The 7,832-nt window shown below is 43.2% G+C and overlaps 1 pseudogene; it reads right to left on the bottom strand.

The window, feature by feature from the left end:
• Window positions 1-3,753: 3,753 nt before the first annotated feature.
• Window positions 3,754-6,932, bottom strand: LOC103749574 (annotated as a pseudogene).
• Between the last annotated feature and the right edge of the window lie 900 nt (window positions 6,933-7,832).

Below are 7,832 nucleotides of genomic sequence, written 5' to 3'. Positions count from 1 at the left end.
CACACACACACACACACACACACACACACACACACACTGAAGTTTAAGGGTAAAAAAGAAGGGATAAGAAGTTGAAGACCAAAGCCAGGCATGGTAGCACACATCTTTAATCCCAGCACTTGGGAGGTAGAGCCCAGCAGATCTCTGTGATTTCGAAGCCAGCCTGGTCCACATAGCAAGCTCCAGGCCATCTGGGGCCACAGGGAGACCCTGTCTCAAAAAAAAACAAAAAAAACAAAAAAAACAAAAAAAAACAAAAAACAAGAAAAGACCAAAGGATTTGCCAATATGGGGTCAACTTTGGTGGACTAAGTTTACATTAGCTCTGTTATTTATTTTTCATTTTTGAAAAAAAATCCTAACTAGTTTATTGGGCTTGCTAACAGGGCATAGAGTAGGGGTTTATTTACAGACCCTGATTTATGGCTGTGCTGGAAAGTCCACACAAATGTAGATCCTGTGACTTTCTGACAGCAGCACAAAATGGCCAGAGAGGCCTCATGGTGTTCTCAGCTTACCTATCCTTAGTCCCTCCCCCCCACACACACAGCTAAGGTCGACTGAATGGGTGGGAGGGGTAACTGACATCATCACCCCCCCCCCAAACTCCTTGTTGAGTGTGGGAAGGAGGTGTGACTATAGCTTGCCAGCATAGTGGTCAGAGGACGCTTCCAGTTGACACTCCACCCCTTCCTCCGTGTTTTCCCAATCTCTTCCCAAAAAGCTCCTGAGCCTTGGAGGGTGTGGTAGGTTTAAAGCATCTTTTTTTAAGTGACTACCATTTACTAGGTAATAGGAGATTCGGTAAGAACCAAACAGTCTCTATCTCTATACAGTTTATATGCCAGCATTATAAAAATATATTTTAGTGTTAATGATTAACATTTTGTCAATTATTCTAGTTCATTAACCTTTACTTATCATCTCACACCTTTACTCAAAGCCTACCTACCTTTCTGTACCAATACTTATAAACATTAGTTAACCTTTGCATGGTAGTGTTTCAGGCATGTTAACAGTTGATTCAGCCAATTAAAGAATCAAAAGGCAGAAAAAATCTCAGACCAACAGAAAGCAAGAAGCAAACTTACTGAAAAGTGAGATAAAATGTGTCAAAGAGTCACACATCCATACACTTACATAGAGAAATAAAGCTCTCTGCACGTGGAGTGGGGAATTCGGAAACTGAGAATCCAACATCCACTGGGGAGGACTTGGGATTTAAGGGCTGTAGCAGTTTCACCTCCCCTAATTTTGAATTGTTCAATTTAAACAAAGAAGAAAAGGCTGATAGGTCACATCTCCAAGCTGAGATATGTCCTGGGCTGAGGGACTCTAAGCAGGTCAGTTGAAAGGGCCCTGTTGGAGTTAAAAGTAAGGCCTTCCTGCAAGAGACCAAGAAAAAACACAGAAAATGTGCCATTTTTAATACTACTCAGTGACCTGTTTGCTTATGGGGATGTAGTCCCTTACAGTAGCAATTGATCATTTAGAATAGTAGGCTATGACTGCCATTTTTTTTTTGTGGCAGATAGTATATGATGGCTTATTCAAACAATGTCTAGCTCTGTTTGGGATTGGAGAGATGGCTCAGCCATTAAGAACACTTGTTCTTCCAAAGGACCCAGGTTGATTCCCAGCATCCACATGGCAGCTAACGATCATCCATAACTCCAGTTCCAGGGGATCTGATGGCCTCTTCTTACCTCTGAGGCATTGCATGACATGGGTGCACTTACATACTTGCAGGCAATACACTCAAATACATAAAATAAAAATATATCTAGCTCTCTGTTAGTAACTTTTCTCATTGCTGTGACCAGAATACCTGACAAGAAGTACCTTAAGGAGAGAAGGGTTTATTTTGGTTTACAGTTCCAAAGAATCTAGAGCATCATGGTGGGGAAGGTATGGTGGCAAGGATGTCACATTTTGTCCATTGTCAAGAAGCAGAGAAAGAGGAATGCTATTGCTCAGCTTACAGTCATCTTTTTCTTCAATCAGGGACCCCAGCTTATAGAATAGTGCTTTTCATATTGAGGGTGGGGCTTCCTTCTTAGACTTTCTGGAAATACCCTTGTAGGCATACCTTGTGTTTCCATGGTGATCTAACTAATCAAGTTGATAGGGAATAACTACCACAATCCTCTAGCTTGCTTTTCTACACTTTAGAAACTTGCAAATAAAAAACTACTTTCCAGACCCCCTTAGAGCTAGAATGATAGCATGAAGTTAGTGGTGTTTAACAGAGGATGGGAGAGGTAGACTTGGTTTGTAGTATTCAAGGTTTTAAAATGATTCCTACACTACCAGATTTGGTTTAACTTGAATATGGATTAATTGAGAAGAGTGCTAACAGTCAGAAGCTGGCTTCAACGTGCGGTCTAGTTTCCAGCAATCAGGTGTATCCATTCAGGATTTGTTTGTAAAAGTGAGTAATATGATGTTTCACCTGTATTCAGGAAGATGGGATCTTCTGGCAAATACCATAATCATGGGATTATCATTCTTCCAGGTACCTAGGGAAGAGTCTAGCATTTATTTCTGGTGTTAGAAATGATGACTGGCAGGTGGTATAGATGGGTTTCCACAAGAATAGCACTAATGAGGAATGTGCATTCTTTCTGACATGGATTTCCTGGTTCTGCCTGCCTCTGTCTCCTGAGTGCTGAGTGACAGGATTAAAGGCATGGGCCACTATGCCCAGCAACCTATATACTTTGTAAATCTAGTTTTCAGGATTTAAGAGATTTGTGATCCAAATGGTATCCATTAGTCCCTTACTACTTAAACTAACCCTAGTAACCTGAGTTTCTCAAAGGGACTTCCAGCATTTTGTCTGAAACAATCATTGTACATTTAACATTCTCATCTCCTGGACATAATTATTTGTCATTTTGACCATCAGATGCCCCATACATTTCTAAATGCCAGCGAAGAGGACTTTCCTATTCTTTTTTTTTTTAATTTCTTACTTTTATTTTTATGTATACGAGTATACTACCTGCATGTATGTAAATGAACCCGTGTTGTGCAATGCCCAAAGAGGTCATAAAAGGGTGTCAGTTTCTCCTGGAATTGGAGTTAAAGATGGTTGTTAACCTCCAAGTGGGTGCTGGGAATCAAACTCAGGTCCTCTGCAAGAGCAACCAATACTCTTAGCCACTGAGCCATCGTTCCAGCCCTGGACTCAGCTATTTTTGACTGAATTTCTAGAGTTCTCTTCATTGTTATAGCTGTGAACCATGACCAGTACAGATTTGGGAAAGGCCATCTTCATTTTTTGTTAATGATTCTTGCTTAGAGAAAAATACTATAGAGCTGAGTTTAAAAAGTTTCAAATTTTCCGGCCCAGGAGAGCATTATTACCATATTTCTCCCCATTGTCCAAACAATAATACCATCTTCATTGATTATGAAAAAAATTTAAGAGATTAAGTTGCCAGGATAATTACTTGTTTTATGTGTCTGTGATATTGTGAAATATATTTGTCCTTGTTTCTTGGCAAATAACCATAATCCTTGAGAGCTTCAAAGTACTATATCTTTTTCTATGCTAACATTGACTGGTGTCTAGCAGCCCCTAGATCAAAGCAGGATTATAGATTTGGACTTTTAGCCCAACCCTCCAACCTGTGGGGAGCTATGAGGGGTTGAAGATGAATCTGAGCACCAATGGCTGATGATTTTATCAATTGTACTATATAATGAAGCCTCCATAAAAATCCAAAAGGATAGGATTCAGAGAACTTCTCAAGAGCTGGACATGTGGAGGTTCCTGGGCAGTGATACGCCTGGAAGGGCATGGAAGCTCTGTCCTTCATCAAACTCCTTTGTAATATCCTTTATAATAAACAGATAAGTGTTTCTGAGTCTTTTAAGCCACTCTAGAAAGTTAATTGAACAGAAGGAGGAGTTGTGGGAACCTGGAATTCTTGCTAGTCAGAAGCATGGATTAAACAGCCTGGGATTTGCTTTTAGCATCCAAATGGGGAGGGTGACAGGTGATTGAACTTTCACTTGTGAGATCTGATGTTATCTCCAGATTGATTAGTGTCAGAATTGAACTGAACTACAGGATACCCTGCTGGCATTCCTTGCCCCAACACTGACTTGCTAGGTGAGTGGGGAGAAATCCCTGTACATCTGGTGTCAGATGTGTGCTATGAGAAAATAGAAGAAACTGAATTTGAGTTTGTTTTTTCTACACAGTGTCACATACAGATAAATCATAGTTGGCTTCAGGTTGTAATTCCTATAGTGTTTATTATTTTAAAGGCAGATGAGGGGTTAGAGAGGTGGCTCTGTGATTAAGAGTGCATACTGTGGGCCTGGAGAGATGGCTCAGTGGTTAAGAACACTGACTGCTCTTGCAGGTTTGGTTCCCAGCACCCATATGATTGCCTACTGACTGCTCTTGCAGAGGACCCAGGTTTGGTTCCCAGCACCCATATGATTGCTAGCAACTCTCCGTAGCTCCAGTTCCAAGGGAATTTGATGCCAACTTGTGAACTCCATGGGCATTGCACAACACAGGTGCTCTTACATACATGCAAGCAATACAGTCATACACATAAAATAAAAATAATATTTTTTTGAAAATAGTGCATATGACCTCTCCAGCCATGTATATTTGGTTATGTTTATAGTACCACACTTGAGTTTCTTCCCATTGAGTGGGCTTTTAGTCCAATTAGGTAGCTGTTGATTGCCCCCAAGATAAAACTGCCACTACTGTACCAATGTCGTATGCTGTGCCACCATTGATGTGGTTATTTGGTCTTGAAGCTGGCATTGGACCACTGATTAATGTTCTCTCTTGGCACTTTCATAGTGCTCTTCAAAGGTATGAGAGCTAGCCTTCAGGGAAAGTGGTCTCAGGTCAGTTCCAGCTCTATTTCTCCAAATCCTGTGTCCAAAATATGTTCTGTCTTTAGCAATAAGGTCTTACTTTCAAGGTCATCAAGACCCCAAGACTGTCACAACGCTAGACTAATGTAATTTTTTTTAAAAACCACGGGTTTTTATTGGTTTTGGTCCACAAGGGTTTTTTCCATTATCTTCTGGGTGCAGGGAGACTGGAAGGGTCACGTGCAGCGCTTGTGGGGTGGGACAGGTCCAGGACAGTTAAAGGGCAAACAGGAGAGCTTATGAGGTTCCAAACCCAAAGGGACTGTCTAGGCCTCAATTTCCCCAGGTCTCTGAGTTTTAGAGAAACCAACACAGTCCTTCAAACTCTTGACTACTCAAAGGCCTTGCAGCACTCAGCCCTCCACTCCTTCCCTGGGGGTTGAAACAAAAACTACATTTTCTTTTCTTGAAACTGTCTAAAGTTTTTGTGGGTTTACAGACTGCAAAACTAGTGTGGAAGAGATGAAGAAACCAGAAACTATATGGGCCAGCCCCACCATCCAAAACACACAAAGCTTGCCCCATAGCCTGTTGGGAAATGCACAGCCTGGCTCTCTCAACAGGGATGCTCACCCTGGTCCCCTGTCTGGTGGGTTAGCCCTGGGAAGGAAGCAAAGGATGATAGGAGATGAAAAACCAGGCACCGATCACACAGACCTATCACCCCAGACCTCAGGGAACTGAGACAGGAGGATTGCTGTGAGTTCCAGGCCATAGTAAGGCCCAGTCTCAAAAGACAAAAATAAACCCAAAACCTGAAAAACCCAAATATTCCCCACAGGCTGCTGATATAGGGTGCTGGCACCTGTGGTGCTCAGAGTAGGCAGGGAACTCAGGGGTCTCACCTTTGTCTTCACCCCCTGACAGCGCATCATCTGCTGGGCCCTGAGGGCAGCACTTTGCGTCATAGATCTGCCACCCTAGACCAAAGACCAAGCCATTCTGGTTGGGGCCCTGGCTGGAGCCCTTCTGCAGTGACAGAGAGGAGCTGTCACACTTTTCTGTGCCTGGTTTTGTGTCGTAGATGTGTCTAGGGGTTCTGGAGCTGTCTTGCCAACCAGGCAGACATGTTGATCTCCAGATGCAGGCTGATGGTGCAGTGTTCTATGGGTAACAAGATGTGGTTCTTAGGATCATAAAGATGCCTCCTGGTGCTGTAGGCCATCATGCCTGACTGGCTGGCACACTTATTGGTCCCCATCTGCAGCCCGATGATGCACTTGGTGGCCTTCAGGGTGGTGCCGTCAAAGTTCCGCTGTTGCTTTTCCATGTATTTGACCCCAATGTCCATCATGCTCTGCAGACCCTTGGTCTTTGCCCTCCCTGACAGTGCCAGGAGAGACACCTGCACCTGCGTCAGGTTCCCACTCTCAAACAGCTTGTTGGCCTCGAACAGATAGATCCACAGCGCTCACACCATAGCTCACCATGGCCTTGATGAAGTTGGACAGGTTTTCTAGCTGGTACCAGTTCTGCTGAGACCGTTGATCTTGGGGACAGAGCCAGGTTGCAGCTTGTTCATGAGTGTGCACAGGATAACCCCGTCTTTCAGACCCTTCTGAAGTCAGGCCTGAGCCTGTCCCTCGATCCAGCTGCAGAGCTTGGCTTCCTTTTGAGGGTCATATTTAGACAGGAGCTGGTTCTTCACCTCGGGCCCTTGTTAAACTGCATGGATCTCATGGCATGGGACCCTCAGGCAGGACAGGATGGGAATCAGAGTGACTAATGTAATTTCTTGCTGTGTGTAAAATATGTGTCCTTATATTTACAGGCAAACATCCTAGTCAAAGAAACTTATTTTGCGCCAGTTGGAGACTGTTATCAAGTACCACAATTTGTCACACACAGACATTGTCTATGAATTGCCCAGGCCTAAGCAACACATCTACAATGCAACCTCTACACCTAAGGCTCATGGAACATAGAACAGGGGTAATGAAGATGACACTAATGAATGTCTCAAATCACATTGATGAAGATCCGTCATGCAACAGAGGGACAGGAACACAAAAGGTCACAAATGGCCATAATGTAGAGATTAAGAGTCTGCAGATTACTGGTCCATGGACAGGACTTCTGTATTAAACTTTACCCACCCAGAACTCAGGGACCATCTCAGAAAAGGGGGCAGAAAGATCGTAAGAGCCAGGGAGGAGGTACACAACCATATGGAAACAGAGTCCTACAAGTTTCTGGGACCCTGTTCATATGATTCTATGATAATGGTGTCAGTATACAAAAGTCCCATGCATACTCAAGTATACACAAACCCAGCATAGAACCGAGGAAATGAACAGCAGACCCCAATCTTAGCTGAGGAAACATTGGCTGATTACTGCTGAGTGAGGAAGAGCTGATCTTCCTAAAACCAGAGACTAGATAGGCTGACTAGACCTTAGTGGATGTATTTGCACAGGAGAATATCTGGGGACACTGACTTGACACATTGGGCCTTAATACAGATGACAGAGTATATGGGTGCCAGTGGGGGAGCTGTGGGAGCATGCTGGTGGGGAAGGGGGTATAAAGATGATTAAGATTGTTTGAGATATTTTGTATAAAATACACAAAAATTCAATAAAAAATTTTAAAAAAAGAATTTATATTGGGAGGCAGAGGCAGGTGGATCTCTGTGAGTTTGAGGTCAGCCTGGTCATCAAAGCAAGTTCCAGGCCAGGTGGGGCTACAGGGAAACCCTGTCTTTTTAAAAAAAAAAAAAAAAAACCCTCAAAAAAGTGCATATTGCACTTACAGAGACTCTACATCAGGCAGCTCACAACCACCTATAACTCCAGGTGATCTGATGCCTGCTTCTGGACCCCATGGGCATCTGCATTCACATGTACAAACTTATACACATAGTAAAAAATTGGGGATGGAGAGATGGCTCACCAGTTGCTATTTTGCAGAGGACCCAGGTT

Source organism: Nannospalax galili, unplaced genomic scaffold (genome assembly GCF_000622305.1).
Source record: "Nannospalax galili isolate Female #2095 unplaced genomic scaffold, S.galili_v1.0 scaffold646, whole genome shotgun sequence".
Taxonomy (NCBI): Eukaryota; Metazoa; Chordata; class Mammalia; order Rodentia; family Spalacidae; genus Nannospalax; species Nannospalax galili.
This window is presented reverse-complemented; position numbering and strand designations above follow the sequence as displayed.